The sequence below is a fragment of the Protopterus annectens genome, chromosome 6.part0 (genome assembly GCF_019279795.1).
Source record: "Protopterus annectens isolate FY-2018-M chromosome 6.part0, PAN1.0, whole genome shotgun sequence".
Lineage (NCBI taxonomy): Eukaryota > Metazoa > Chordata > Ceratodontiformes > Protopteridae > Protopterus > Protopterus annectens.
In genome coordinates this window covers 1,017,708,534-1,017,726,331 of record NC_056737.1, presented here as the reverse complement: position 1 = coordinate 1,017,726,331, position 17,798 = coordinate 1,017,708,534, and positions in this window count along the sequence as shown.

Below are 17,798 nucleotides of genomic sequence, written 5' to 3'. Positions count from 1 at the left end.
GGGTCCCCAGGTCCCTAATTACTTCTTCTGTACTTAATGGATTACCACCTATGTGGTAATTTGTGGGCACTTTGTTTTTGCCAAAGGGGATGACTATACACTTTTTTGGCATTTAGCTTGAGGCCATGGCTCTGGCACCAGTTGTCTGTTTTTATGAGGCCCTTTTGGAGGATGCTTGTGTTGGCTGGAGAGTCGATTATGGCACCCAGTTTGCAGTCATCTGCGAACTTAGTCAGCCACAGTCCTTCCATGTTGTCCTGTACCTCCGAGAAATATATACCGAACAAGAGAGGTCCCAGGACTGAGCCTTGTGGGATGCCACTTGTAACTGGTTTGGAGTCTGACATGGCTCCAACAATTCTAACCATGTGGGTTCTGTCCTTGAGCCAGTTTGCAACCCATCTAGTGACATAGGGGTTTATATTTAAGCTGGTGAGCTTATCTATAATGCCCGAGTGGGGTATTGTATCGAAGGCTTTTGCAAGGTCCAGGTAGGCTGTGTGGACCACCTTCCCCTCGTCAATGGCCTTGGTGACTGTTTCAAAGAAATCAACCAGGTTTAAGAGGCAGGATCTGCCCTTAACAAAGCCGAACTGGGTAGGATCCAGTGTCTGTAGGTCCTCAATATCTTTATTTATGAGGTCCATGATGATCCTTTCCATAGTTTTGCAGACCAAGCTAGTCAGGCTTACTGCGCGATAGTTTCCAGGATCCGTTGAGGCACCACCTTTGTGGAGAGGGACCACTGTTGCTGTACACCACTCTTTGGGTACATATCCTGTAGTAAGGCTGAGATTGAACATTAGTTTTATGTTTGGGTTTAACTCTTCTTGAAGTTCATGTAGGACACAGCCCGGGACACCGTCTGGTCCCATTGATGCTGTGTTTTTTGCTTTGGAGAGGGCAGCTCTTACCTGAGCATCTGAGATGTCAGGGGGGGAAGCACTCTGCTGGGATAAATATTTGCCCTTTTGGTGCGGGGTTTGCTGAACCTGTCAGCTAGGATGTTGGCAATGTCTGTGGGTTCAGTGTAGTTTTTGTCATTTTGGACTAATTCTGAGCATATCTGGGAATTCCCACCCAGGTTCCTAACATAACTAAAGAAAGCCTTGTGATTATCCTTAGTGTCCTGTGCAATTTTTCTCTCGAAGCTGACCTTAGACGATTTTATGAGTGCCCGTAGTTTTTTGCTAATACTGATCAGAGATGCCTTCCCTTTTTGGGATTTTGCTCTATCATGTAGTAGCTTCCTCCTTCTATTGTATAGTTTGTTTATGGCTGGGGTCCACCAGACAGGACGTCTGCCTTTGGAGGATTGGGTCTTGGTTTTATTTGGGATTGCATGATCCATGCATTCCTGAAGGTGTTCATAGAATGCGTTTATAAAGGATTCTGCGGTCTGGGACGTATTTTCCACAGGCCCGGGGGCTTTGATGGATTCCATCTCGGTTTTGAGGAGTGTGAAATTTGCTTTAGAGAAGGTTTTCACTGTGGTTTTCAGGGCAGGGGGTGGAGTCGGGATGTAAATATCCAGTAAGATTAGTTTATGGTCTGATCTTACCAGTGAGGGATACACTTCTGGTCTGGAGCATAGAGTCCCCATGTTGGTGATGATCAGGTCCAGTATGTTTTCCCCTCTTGTGGGAGTGGTAACAAGTTGTTCCATAGCATTTGAGTTTATAAATTCTAGTAACCTTTGAGCTAGGGTGTTGGAGCTAGAGTAATGCTCCCAGTCTATGTTTGGGTAGTTGAAGTCGCCCAATATAATGGTGTTTGGAGAGACCTTCATATTTTCCAGTGTTCTCAGGAAGGCTGAGTGGGGTTCCTGGGTTTGGGAGGGTGGTCTGTAGCAGGCTATAAACTGGAAGGCAGTTTTACCCACTGTTAGTTGCACATGGATAGTCTCTGATGCTTCGTGCTGTGCCACCAACCTGGAGGTGTGGGTATCTTTGATGAATATCGATACTCCCCCTCCTTTTGTGGTACGGTCCAAGCTTTGGGGCCGAAAAGCATGGTATGATGTATAACCTTGTAGTGCTGGATTGCTCTCAGGAGCCTTGTCCCAGGTTTCTGTTACTGCACAGATATCGATGTTCTCCATGCTAAGGAGAGTTTTGAGTGCGTTCATCTTGAGTTTTAGACTTCTGGCATTGAGTAGCATTACTCTTAGTTTCTTATCCCTTGTGATGCCTATGGAGGTGGGTTTGTCTTTTGAGCCTTGCCTAAAAAAGGCACTATGGGGGTAACAAGAGTCTTTGCCAATATCTGAAAGCCCAGGGGTGACAGGTGCAAGCCGCCCCTAGCGAAGCATCGTGGCTTGTCGAGCATGTCATCCCAGGCTGACAGGCATTGGATCCCCTTTGAATGACACCAATACTTAAGCCAATTGTTGAAATTGATCATCTTGTCTTCATATTGTGCATCATTCTTGGTGAGGGTAAGATGCTACTCAAGGTCATGGTCATACCGGCCTGGGCTACGTGCTCAGAGAGCTCCACTATATCTCTTTTCATGTAGTCCAGGGAGGTACGTCTCAGGTCATTCAGTCATTCACACCAGCATGGACAATCACTGAGTCATATTTGTACTTGCCTTGGAGTGACCTGAGTGCTTGTGTTCAAAACTGCAAATTAAAAGCACTCTCTAACAAGTGGTGCTGTATTCTATAAAGAATATAATTTAATACAATCAGGATGGGGCATGAAAGACCACATGCATGTATACAATGTCATTAAAATGTGTGGAATGGGCCTATGACTTGAAAAGAGCAAAAAAGGTAAACTTAATCCGTCAAAAGCCAAAAGCCATTTCTTTCAATGTGAGTTTCAATGCCATTTCTGCTGCACTACTGCTGGGATTCCACTCAAGAGCAAACAGCTGCTCCCCAATTTTTTTCTCTTTTTCTATTATTTTACCTAACTACTAATCCCCTAAGCTCCTACTGACTAATCAATCAATGTCTCTTTAATTCCTAAAGAATTCTTATTTGTATATCCAGCACTGACAAGTGCATACTACTACACGCCTTGAATGTTAGAACATACTAGCATGCTCTAAAGTATGTAATTATGCATGATGTTTTTGTTTCTTTGTAATTATGTATGATGTTATTTCTCTTTGTATCTCACTTTTTGTACTATATTGTATTGGAGCTTTTCTCCCCGGGCCTCCACTGAAAATGGACCTGTGTCCAGCTGGACTTTCCCGGTAAACAAATGTAAAATAAATAAAAAATAAAATGAAATAAATAAATTTCAATGACTGTCCCCCGGATTTACTAATCCTCCGTGTAAGACTTAATAAGTCTTACTCGGAGGCTGCATTTGAATGGATTGACGTCAGTGTGCCATGAATATTCATGCGAGCATGCTGACTCATCCGTAACTCTTACATGGACTGAGTAGGAAAGCAGGGGGCGTGTCCAACTGCCGTGCAGTCTAAAAGTCCACGCCCCTGCAAGGTTTTAAAAAGCATAGTGTCAACAGACAAGAGATCGCTCGCTCAAATGTACTTGCACCCAACACCACACTCCCTGACACTGTAAACCCCCATCACAGTTATAAAACATAACAAATAAATGTTATTTTTTTTAAATCCACTATATAGCGCAGTGAAATGCTAATGTATCAGTGAACAAAATATATATTTTTAAAGGATCCAGATATATAATAGCCTGCTCTTACACACCACTTTACTCAGCTAAACAGAGATGCCCATAGTTTAATAGCACTTTACCCAGCTAAACAGAGGTGCCCATAGTTTAATAGCACTTTACCCAGCTAAACAGAGTTGCCCATAGTTTAATAGCGCTTTACCCAGCTAAACAGTGTTGCCCATAGTTCAATAGCGCTTTACCCAGCGCAATGTGTTTGCACGGACGTGAGCGCTGTGCCAACCAGGGCTCTGTAGGGCACCGGGGAGCAACGTAGAGCTAAGTTGCTTAAATGCAGCCACACCCCCTAGTCTGTCTAGACAGTAATAAAATAAAAGAATGACAAGCTTCAAACCTAGGACCCTGTGCATCATAATCAAAGTACAGAACCACTAAGCCATGACAACAAAGGGGAAGCAGCCACTATTAACATTCATATACTTACAAATGTTAGTTTAACCATTACTAAGCAGGTCTGCAGTCAGCCAAGAATTTTACAAAATGGCCAATCACAAAAAAGTGTGGGAAATGCGGCATATTTAAGCCCCATAGGTGGGAATACTCACCATAACTGATTGTAGCATACATTTGCAGTCAGAATGGCAGGTGTAGGAGAGGGTTCACGCTTCCGAGCGCAATGTTGGGGCATCAAGGAGTCCAAATACATGGTTTGGCTCCTTGTCCACCATCATGAGTCAAGACTCCTGCAGGGCCAGTTCCAAGGGATGTAGTACAAGGCAGAGGCTTGGAACCGGTTAGCTCGTGACCTCACCAGTGCCACGGGCATTCCCCGGACTGGTGAGCAGGTCCATCACCACCATGCAGACCTGAAGAGATGAAAACAGAACCGCCTGAACCAGTGGATACAGGAGGCCCATGGGATGCAGGATGCCCCACAACTGAGTATGTAGCCATGGAATTCAGTATGTAAGAATTGATAATGGAGTATGTATAACGGATAGGTATGTTACAATATCCCTTCATTTACTTTACAGCTGCAGGTGACCGTGCTACGAATCAGCAAGTCTATGCTGATAGGCTGCCAAGGTTGTGCCACCAGGCAGGTTAGTGATTATTCTGCATGTATTGTTATATAAAATATGTTTTGAGAGCATGAAAGAATGTGTTGTAGTCCAATAAAACAGCCATAGAATTGCCTGAATAAGTCCTCTGCATGTACTGCCGGATAAAAACGTCAGAGAGGCAGAAAAAGAGTGTAGTAACCCATTAAGAAAGGTAGCATATGTCTGGAATAATATCTCTGCAGGCACTATCATATAACATAAGTGAGTGAGCCTGAAAAAAGATTGTTCTTACCTATTAATAAAGGTATAATATGTCTTGAACATGTCTACCATAAACACCGTTAAAACAAATAAAGGAGTGAGCCTGTGGAAAAGTGTGCAATGTCATTAATAAAGGTCTAAAACCCAGAGTGTGTCTGTGTCACAGAGTCTAAAATGTTGTAGTACCCTTGCATTATACAAACAGTACTGTTTGAAAATGTGCTGGCAACCCAGAGTTATGCACCCCCATATAAAGTGGGTGATGGAAGGGCTAGTAGCTGTGAAACATATATACAGTCCACAATAGTCAGTTACTGGCTGGCATGAAAAAGTAAACCTGGCACACATGTAGCATGTAATTATTCACCAGAAATGTGAGTGTGTGTTAAGAAATGCAGGGTTCTGTACAAATCAAAGTGAAAATGTCATGTGAAAACATCCCAGATATGTAGATAAAGAAATATAAATGCAATCAAGAAATATGTAGCAGTAACACCTGAATCCTGGACAGTTAGTATGTCAGATATGGGTCAGGCATATATTGAACTAGCCAAACCCATGACACAACCTAATGTATGGTGGCAAGTGTAATAATACAGGTAGGGGATATACAACTGCAGTCACTGGGAATGTAGTGTAGACTAAAAGGTCATTATAAGATGTTAACTGAGGTTTTTTCTACTCCCTACTGTATTGTGTGTGCATAAACCATGCAGTTCAACACCTCAATGGGTATGTGTAACCTTAAATATTTGTTGGGACATATGTCCTATTGTTTTATAAATATTTGCATTGATGTTGATACATGTGCCCTGTTCAAACACCACGTTCATGGTGGCCTGTTGCTACCAAACATCCCTGCATGCTGTAGGAATATCCACTGCTGTTTAATATATGCATGTGTTATGCTTGCTGTTCAACTGTTGGAATCTTGGTGTGTTGGGTTAATGGGAATATTACTGCATGCTGTGACAACTAATCTGGAATACTGTTGTTTATGTTGTAATTAAACACACCTAATCACAGAACGTATGGGAAGGCCAGTCCCAGCGGACCCACCTGTCCCTTCTCAATTGGCAAGTGCACCTGGCACCAGCAGCTCTGGTGCCCAGCCCGGACTCCCCTCCTCCATTGGTCCTGTGCCACCTTCGGGTGGAAGCACTGCAGGGGATTGGGCTCATCCCCCCCGTGCAAGCGTGGGCGGAGAAGGGCTACCCGTCACGCTTCGAAGGGTCCGGGCTGTGGTGTGCAGGGAGATACAGCATTCCGTCGCTGATCCCCTATGCCAGCTTGAGGCGAGAGTGGCACATCTCTCGGGTGAGCCTGCCCATCCTACTCAGCCCCCAGCACAGCCACCCTCAGGGCTGTGAAGGTGCAGTGGTGACTGCTCATGGGTGGGGATCTCAGTTCCACTGTTACCATCTGTGGGCTCATGGGCTTGCGATTTCCAAACATCCTTCCCCGTTAATTGTGTTCACCCACCCCATGTGTCAAACTCCGCCCCTGTATGCATCTATTTTGTCTTGTCTGTTTACCTCCCCAACCTACCTCCACAAATATACCTACTTCCTCTACCTCACATTCCACTCTCACCTGAAAAAAAAAAAAAAAAGGGCAATCTGTTCCCACAAAAAAATTACGCCCCATACATAGCTGCCCAATTCACACACATGTCCACTGTACATGCAAACTGATAATTCTAATTGGCAGTACAACATATTTTGTTGTCCTCACCCGTCTCTCAGGGGTGGAAGGTTTCAAATTTCACACCAAATTTCATACATATGCACAGCTGTTGCTGGTAAAGAAATGGGCAGTTATGGACCTTCCCTACACCCATCCTGCACATCCCGAGCTGGTTTCCCTACTGTCTTTCCCTCTTTGTGCCCCCTTTTTCACCACTTTCCTATCTCCCCATTTTCTTTTCTTTAAAAGAAATTAGCGTGGGGGTTAGCGAGAATAAGCACTTTTAAGCAGTAGTTAGCGGGGGTGCACGAGTGTGAGCTTGTGTGCGCTTAGCTAAGCATCGATAAGCGTCGCACAAACCCACGCAAACCCGCTTACAACTGCTTAAAAGTGCCTTAGTCACTCTGTATGACAAGGCCCTTGTGCTGCTCAGCAGCAAAATAAAATACCCTTGTCAGTCTCAAACCCAGGACCTTGGACACACCAGTCTGAATGAAGTACCCCTACACCACAGCAGATACACAATAACTCAGTGCTGAAAGCAATATATCATGCATTACAAGGAGTGAATGTAAAGGAAAAATAGGAAAGCCATAGGAATACATTGCAATAAAGAAATATAACATGCATTACAAGGAGTGAATGTAAAGGGAAAATAGGAAAGCCATAGGAATACATTGCAATAAAGAAATATAACATGCATTACAAGGAGTGACTGTAAAGGGAAAATAGGAAAGCCATAGGAATACATTGCAATAAAGACATATACCATGCATTACAAGGAGTGAATGTAAAGGAAAATAGGAAAGCCATAGGAATACATTGCAATAACTACTGTTGTATGCCAGTTAATTCCCTAATCCCAAAAGAAAGTACATACTCTCATGTATCCAGTGTTAGCATTAGGACGTGTGAGTAAACTTACACACTGAGAAGAGTATACTGGAAGAAGCAACAGTCAGGTTTCAGTACAATATGCATTTCACCGGCTACAACCCAGCCTCAGATATGAGACATATAACAACCGTCTGACTGACACAACAGTGTCCACAGCATACAAGCATGGTCGCCACCTTGCTAAACTGAAAGGCCTATGCCTACCTAACCTATCATTTTATAGCAGTGTCCTGAAATCACAGTGAGAACTGCAATTACCACACAGCAGGCTGCATGCAATTACTAAATGGTGGGCACCAATTGGTGCAGAGGCCATCACATGCACATGTGAAGATACCTACAAAAGCAGCCTGTACTTGCTGTCCACACATGCAATAATATCATTGCAGTAACTGAAGAGAGAGAGAGTGAGAGAGACAGACAGACAAACAAACAGAGGCAGTTGGAGACACCAACCAGAATAAAAAAAAACAAACAGGCAGTTGGAGACACCAACCCAAAAAAAAAACACAGGCAGTTGGAGACACCAACCAGAATAAAAAAACAGAGGCAGTTGGAGACACCAATCAAAAAAAAAATAAAACAAACAGAGGCAGTTGGAGACACCAACCAAACAAAAAAAAAACAAACAGAGGCAGTTGGAGACACCAACCAACAAAAAAAAATCACGTCAACAGGTACAACAGACAGAGGTGAGAAATACAAAGGTAAGGTATGCAACAGAGATATATTTGCTGGCATCTGAATGATGTGTCTAAAGGGTACTCTACATACTGTGAACCCTCCGTATGTGGTAGCAGTCTGTATCTATATGTATATGCAGATGTGCATAGGGCAAGGGACATACTACAACTGTTAATGAAGGCTGGACATATATATGTTTTTGAAGGTTGCTATGTGCAGATATCTATGTAGGTTGTAGTGTGTGGCATTGAAAACAGCAAGCAGTGCAGGTATATGTCATATGGTGGTTAAATGCTGTGGGACTGAATTACAGCCAGTGAGGTCTGCTACAGCTATACGGCCTGAGGACAGCAAAATGCATTCTGCACAACATTGTGCAATATTATTACATAATTGTATGTCTCACAACTGTTTCATAATTGATATTCCCACCATGAAAGGTGGGCAGTACATGTGCCTATATGTGCATGTATATGTACAGCAATGGATGTTTATATATATATATATATATATATATATATATATATAGATATATATATATATAGATATATATATATAGATATATATATATATATATATATATATATATATATATATATATATATATATATATATATATATATATATATATATATATATATATATATGTATATTTATATATATATATATATATATATATATATATATATATATATATATATATATATATATATATATATATATATATATATATATATATATATATATATATATATATATATATATATAGATAGGTATATATATACATATATATGTATATATATATATATCTATACATATATAGATCTATATATATATACATATATAGATATATATAGATATATAGATATATATATATATATATATATATATATATATATATATAGATATAGATATATATAGATATATAGATATATATAGATATATACAGATATATATGGACAGCACAGTATGGTGTATGTTCACATTTCCTGGTAACACTGTCTTGCGTGTTTCCTGTAGTCTGCACAGATTACATACCTCAGCCATAGGTATCTGTAAGTAGGGGCACACAGTACTCTAAGGTACACAGGAAATGCTCATCTGTGTCAGCATACATTTGTGTGTTATATGAATGTCTGATGTGTGTGTAATGATGCCTGTACCATGTCCGCAATCACATGTGTGTTGCAGGGTTTGCGTGTGTACCTAGCAACATGTATACTCTGTTACAGCAGTATGCCAGCTATATTAACAACTGTGCACATATGTTAGGTAGGTGTATGGCATCAATGACTAGGGTGGGTTACTGGTTATATTGTAACTGTACTTCACATTCATTGCAATGGATGACATATTTCTTCATGCATTAGCTTGATATGTACCCCCGTGGCAAGGCTGTGCATTGGATCCTAAACATTGTGCCGAGTACTGGTGTATACTGGTTTGTTATATGGAGTGTGGCAGGCTCTGTCAGCCAGTTGTGGGCTGAGCACTGATATGTGGTATTGAATGTGTGTATCCTCTGACAGACGAACAGATGCTATATATGGCAGTTAACTGATATCCGTACTGTATAATATTAAGTGTGCCACCTGACTTGCTCACACATATCGTTTACTTGTCTTCCAGGAATTCCTCCTACACAGCCGCAGAGGAACAGGAAATCCATCACAGCCTGGTTCAGCACTATACCCTGCTGTTTTCCAGGGCCAGCCAGCACCAGCAGGAGTGTACTGCACTGTGACAAGATCTTGTTCATTGGGTAAATGACATAGGCATGCATAACCGGACATATGAGCAGGTACACCATCACTGCAGTGATTTAATTAGACATGTCCGGCGGCGTGCATCTGATATCCATAGACAACAGCTTGCCACAGGTGGTGGGGTGACCATACATCCCCCACTCACCAGAGAGGAGGAACTGCTCCTACGTGTGGTGGCACCTGGCCTACAGCAGCAACAACATCACACATGTGTCATCATGGAGGCTGGAGCCACCCAGCATGGTGACATGGAGCATGCAGGTACCATGCCCTAGCTGTAGATTACTGTTACCTGTATTGCTAGATTATGCATATGTGAGATGTGTACTGTGTTTAGCAGTTGTGCTGCCTATTGTGTGCAATACTGATATTGTGAATAATATCTGTACACCTATGCCTGTTGTTCTACTGTAGTTTAGCACACTCACAGTAGCAGTGCCACAGTTGTGGCCACTGACAAACTGTGCCATATTCTTGTAGGTCCCTCTGGTGTGACAGCAGGGCAGACGACACATGCTGGTGAGTGTGTTAACACTTAAGATGGTATTGAAATGTGCATGTCATAGGTGAGGTGTAGGCCATGTACACATAACACACCTATGCATAATGCATGCTGTGCATGTTTGTTGTGAGACTTTAAACATCTCAGTAAAGTCAGTAGCTGCCTCAATCACATGCAATGCACAGAGCATCAGACACAAATGTGGCAACACTGTGCTGCACATTGGATAGGCATAGTTGACACACATGTACACAACATAACACATTTGTCATACGCAGTACACTTCAACATGCTACACATGTTGTAACCGGACACCTGCTGCCAGGTCATACTTCAGTATCCCACATGTCATCCACACACCACACATATTATACCTGAGGGGTAGGGGCCTAGCATGGGGCTGTGCAACACTCTTCAACACATAATGCAGTCATGTTAGGCAATGCTCCCTATTGGGCACCTCACACACCCTTGTGCAACGTGACTGTGTAATTGTGAACTTAGCCATGGCACTGCAGTTCAGGTACAGCATGCTAGGTGGTGATCTAGCACACTTTAGTGGCCTTGAGTGACCACATGATGCATGATGATGGCTAATGATATTACACCCCATACAGTTACAATGGCCATGTCTAGGATTGATATTCCATCACGTACACATGCACCACTCATCCCGTGTGTGTACATAGCATGCATGTGCTACACCTGTGTCCACAACTATCTGCTACAGACACAGACACTGCAATCAGACATGGAAATCCATGTGACACACAGTTAACACATGCAGCCATGGTATGTATACCTGTGAGTGATGGTGCACAGGACATTGCAGAGCTTATAATACTTGCACAGAAACGTTGTGTCCTTGTACACATTGTGTTCCAGGGTGTAGGCAATCACTGAACATGTACACACATGCACCACAGCCATGTACACTGTCATTAACTATGGCTGTCTACACTCACACTGCATGGACTTGATCAACACTTATTCTTCATGCTGACATGTGTGACACTACTGTTTGCCTTGTGATACTGTCACCCACATTCAACCACTGTTGAGTATGTTTTGGATTGCTGTTGTGTGTGTGTGTATCTGCTGTAGTGAGGAGTGTGCATGTGTTCCTGTGTTCTTGTGTTCCTGTGTGCATGTGTGCATGTGTGCATGTGTTCATGTGTGCATGTGTTCTTGTGTGCATGTGTGCATGTGTTCATGTGTTCATGTGTTCATGTGTGCATGTGTTCATGTGTGCATGTGTGCATGTGTTCATGTGTTCATGTGTGCATGTGCAGACTGTAAAGTGTGTTTCCTGTCTTCCTCTCACAGGTGCTGAGTTAGGGGTTGGCGGAACCAGCAGGTGATCTGAAGCCACTGCCACGGATAGTGGTGATGATGACACATGTATTGTGGCAGAGGGAGATTTGACAGGGTCTGTCATTGGTCCACCAATCGATAGTACACAGTGTTCAACCCCATCTATGCGCACACTCATACTGCCATTACATCCCTCACCACCAATGGCCATAGGCGAAGGACAGCATACAGTTGGCATTGACCTGTACAGTTGGCATTGACCTGGAGAGTGTGGTACCCATGGCACTTGCATCTCCTCACAGCAGCCATAGCCATAGACCCGGAATGTTACCACATAGGCAGAGGTCCAGGGGTTCTCGGGGGAGCACCACTGGTCATATTGCCCCTGGCAGGCATGCCCTCACAGGTCTTACGACGACTACTATGTTCCGGGCTGTAATGCAGGCTCAGGTACGTATGGAATGGTACACCAGGCAGGGACTTAGGGCGCAGAGGTCACATTACACTGCTATCAATGACAGCATCTGTGACCTTGCTGGTGCCATCTGGACTTACACTGAGGTCATTGATAGACGTTGGGGGGAGACAATAGATGCCCTCCACAGCATGTCTTCCTTGAGCCAGGACCGTGCGGGACGGTTGCGACGTTGATGCGGATGCATGCCAGCAAAAGCAACAGCTGGCAGTGGTCGCGGATGGCCCACAGTTTACAGCTGCTCCTGTAGTGGCAGTACCAGCCCCAGCAATGCTGGTGCTGGCCTGTCCATTGACCATCCCAGTAGACCACGTGCACGTGGCTCTGGCCAGTCCCAGCAGGGACATGGGTCCAGTCGTCATGCCTCTGCCTCTGATGATAGTACCCAGTCAGGGTTGGTATCCAATAGTGTCCGTAGCACCCCTGCCAGGCACAGGTACTGTTTCAGTGGCTGGAGACAGTTATCTGTACAGCCTAGCAGGTACAGTCTGTGGCTGTCCCACAAACCACCGTATATATGGCAGCCACATGATGGAGCTGTGTGCATGCAGACACACACACATTAAGCAAACAACTAGGGCTCACACATACACACACACACATTACATCAACATTGGCCCATGCTGTACTGTTGTCCCTCTCACACACACACACACACACACACACACACACACACACACACACACACACACACACACACACACACACACACACACACATACACACACAGACATGTCGATTGGATGGGTCAATGTCAGGCTCTGGCAAACAACAAAACGCCCTGTGCATATGATGATACCTGTGCCGCCTCCTGTCATCTGCATTATTGACGGAGGAACAGGCTAACATGGTGCTGATGTACAGGGTGACACTATAGCAGTGTAGCAATAATAGCAAGTTGTCAACAAGGAAGTGTAACTACATCCTTATAGGTATATCTGAGCAGACATTATGCATCAAAGCTCTGATTGCCAATGTAGCATTGTTTACACCACTGTTAGGTCTGAGTATGTATTATCTACTCATGTGCCACTTGGCTGATGTGTGATGTGTTGCCAGCATGTGTTAGTGAGTGGACAGTACGTGTATGATGTGTGCAGTACAGATTAGCAAGTGTACATCTGTGAACATGGTGGGTGTGCACTGTCTGGATGTACATGCATAGTGGACACATGGGATGTGTGGCATACCCTGTTGTACACATTGTTAACATCTCATAGCATCTTTCAATGGCCAGTATGCATTCTACTACAGTTATGTACTAACATGGGTAGACGTGTGTATGACATGGGTTGACACTATGTTGTGAGTGATACCGTTAATATCTGTCAATGATTTGTGGTCTGGTAGTATACACAACCTCAACAGCATGACTATAAGCAATCATTGGATGATGTCCTGACAAATGACACACAGTAGTAGGGAACCCAGTATCAACTGGATCCTACTGGTGCTACACTATAACACTGACCAGTGGTAATGACCGCCACCCATTACTGTGACCACACCTGTGTGTCATATAGCCCCCTTAGGTACATGCAGACACACTAGGGATGTGTCCATCCAAATCTGGGAATGCATGGATTGGCCTACAATGCATTCCCTGGATAGGACGCATATCCTACACAAGGGTATCATACAGACAGATACCTGTTGTCTGATACATGCTGTATAGCAGTAAGCCGACTATGGCATAGTCATCCTCATGTACTATACATACTATCCCATCAGTACCACACAGGTGGTAGCCCTCAACATGTATGTTGGGTACCATTGTGTACATACAGACCCATGTTATGTCATGTGTCCCTTGATATCCACATATCCATAGGTATTGTGGAGTCCCAAGGTGTATCACATAAGACATTAGAGGCCTGAATGCATATCCACAAGGTAGTCGTACACCTATACAGACTGTCCATTCTTGGCAGACTTTGTTGTGTATGACCATGTCTGACATATACCCCAGGCATATACCCTCACTCACACTACTCTTAAGTAACTGTCATGGGTGTGTGTGCCACAGATGACCTTGGCCACAGAACACGACAGTGGATGGCCGTGTCACATACTTACATATGTGACCTACGATCTGAGAAGCAGCGGCACAACCTGTCAATGGAAACAAATGTATTCATGTAGTATGCATGCTTCACACCTATGTACTGATTGAGGGACATGTACACATATATATTTGCCATGCAGATACCTGATGTGTGCAATGCAATTACAGTTGTTATCATACTATGGTAAAAGCAAAACCCACACCACATTGACCAACAGAGTAACACACAGTCAGCATTTGCAGGATTCAAACCCCTACCTAACTATGTTATGATACTAGAAAGAGACGCATTAACAGGGTGCGATTTGCTTTACTGGCTGTTTTTCCTTCTCCTGCTGTATTTGTAGGATGGTGACATCATCAAACTTTCCAAAGAGGAATGTAACTCTTTTAGTGTGTTTTCACAGTCTCCAAAAAGGACACTCCTTTCAAAGACAATTGCACACATACACCCCCCCCACACACACACACACACACACACACACACACGCACACACACACACACTTTTTGCAGGATTCAATCCCCTACCTAACTATGTTATGATTCTAGAGAGAGACGCATTAACATGGCACGCAATTTGCTTTACTGGCTGGTTTTCCTTCTCCTGTTGTATTTGTAGGATGGTGACATCATCAGACTTTCCAAAGAGGAAGGTACCTCTTTTAGTGAGTTTTCACAGTCTTCAGAAAAGGAATACCTCTCAAAGGAAACTGCACACATACACAACCCCCCCCCCACACACACACACAGTTTGCAGAATTCAAACCCCTACCTAACTATGTTACGATACTGGAGAAAGACGCATTAACACAGCACGCTGTTTGCTTTACTGGCTGGTTTCCCTTCTCCTGCTGTATTTATAGGATAGTGACATGGTGATGTGTGTACACTTTGTTTTATGCCATTCCAGGAATGGTCAATGTGGGTCAGCAGGTGCCAACAGCTTGAACAAGACATCAGAATCCTTACCTTGTGTGATCTATCTGTGGACACATTGACATTCCGTCATATGTCAACACATATTTATGCACAGCTTGTTGGTTTTGTGGATACTACATGTGTCTGGGATGTTGATAAAGGGCTATTCAAAGTCTATGTGACACATGTGTAGATGTGTTCATTGATGTATGTCCTGGGTGGCTGCCTTGCAAACAGTCTAGCATGTTTGGGAACCATGATCTGCACATGAACATACCACAGTTGGTAGGGTTGTGTGTATGTCAGCTTCCAATAGCTCTGTTTATGACTGCAACCATGATGGACTCCATGACCTTGCAGATCAGACCTCATAGGCATACTGGACTTGACTTCCCATGGTGTGTTGTGCACCAACACTTGTGGGGAGTGCCATATGTAGCTATGACACATTCAACAGCTCCACATCCTGTGTAGGGGGTGAGGCCCAGCTGACTGTTCAGGTGCATGATCTGTTTGTTCTGTAGTTTGTGCATGACACATATTGGGAATCAATGTATTCCACCTGCTGCCATGCTTTTGGCAGTGGGGGTAGCTGCTCATCCATTCTACATGTGATATCTCCTGGTATGTTGATGTGGACTATTGTAAGTAGGGGATGGGTATGTACATATGGGCCTGTCTGTCATGATGTCGGCATTGTCACTCAGGTACAGTTGGCCCTGACTCAGGACATATATGGGTGTACATTGATATTTATAACATAGCTGAAGGAGGTGTCATGATTCAGTCTGGACTCCTTCTCAGCTACTCTTTACAAAACACCAATGAATATGATCACTAATCCCTGTTATACTCTTTTACATGCTTAACACCCTACTGATCCTTTGTGATCAGGCTACAGAGTATGTCACGATAATATCCTGGCATGTCCAGGGGTCGGTTTTGTGTGTATTCTTCAGTCCAGCTGCTGGATATTGTGATTTTGACACAATGTCACATCTGCCTCATGTACACAGGCAACCCTCTCCTCCTCCCGACAAACTCAGATATCTGTGTGAGATGCACCTATATAGACATACAGGGAGCTGAACTCTCTCGACCCATGACTGGCACAGTCTATCAGGTGGTGAAGGTAACCACACACACCACATATCAGTCTCACATATCCTCTAGCAACAGCACTCAAACCACATTAGCACACATAGACATACTTGGGTGCTGTAAATGTACTCTACCTAAGCAAAATAGACCTCCAAAGCAGACACACACACACCTGCTACCCCACTACAATACCCACATATCACATAGTTCACAATGTCAGTGTGCCAAACAGTCACTGCCCTTCGTGCTAAACAACACACCTAATACACTTCTAATAGGCGACACTTATTGTCAGACACACTAATGTACCACTCACCAGCCCTAACAAGGGAATAGTGACTTTGGGCTGTCTGTTGGGTGCCAGGATCTGCCGCATAATACAGACAGTCAGGTCACTCCAAAGCAAGTACAAGACTGGCACCATCATTGTCCATGCTGGTGTGTATAACCTCAGACGTTACTCCCTGGACCACATGACATGATACATGGAGGAACACTCTGATCATGTAGCCCAGGCCAGTATGACCCTGACCTTGTCTAGCATCTTACACCCACCAATTATGATGTCACAGTATACGGACACACATATCACATTTAACAGTTGCCTAACAAATTTGTTTCATTCATAGGGGATGCAGTGTCTGTCAGCATATGGTGACATGCTCAACATGCCACGTAGCTTCGCTATGGACAGCTTGCACCTGTCACCCTTGGACTTTGGAATGCTGGCTAAGGCTCTTGCTACCACCATAGTGCCTTTTCTAAGCAGGGCTCAAAAGACAAACCCACCTCCATAGACATTACAGGTTAAATGAAATGAAGGGTAATGCTGCTCAACAACAATTGTGTTAACCTCATATTGTGGCCACTCAGGACTCTCCTCAGTATGGAGGATAGCAATATCAATGCACTGACAGACACCTGGCTCAGGCTCGCTTATGCACACCAGCACTACCAGGTTATGTTTCATACCATGCTGTCTGACAACAAGACTTGGAACAGACAACACAACTAGGGGGAGTATCCATATACATCACAGATACACACACCTCCAGGTTAGTAACATTGCACAAAACATCACCGACCATACATATACAGCTACCATTGTGCAATACTGCCTTTCAGTTTGTTGTCTGCTACAGAACACACTCCCAAACTCAGGAACCACACTCGGCTTTCGTGGGAACTATGGAGAATATGAAGGTCTCCACAAACACCATTATATTGTGCGACTTCATATACACAAATATTAACTGGGGATACTACTCAAGCCCTGACACCCTTACCCAACAGTCGCTACAATTTGTGGGCTAATATGCTATGGCACAACTAGTCAGCACAGCCACAAGGGGGAATACATATCGGACCTGATCATCGCCAACATGGGGACTCTATGTTCCACACCAACGGTATACCCCTCATTGGTAAGGTTAGAACATACATGTATCTCA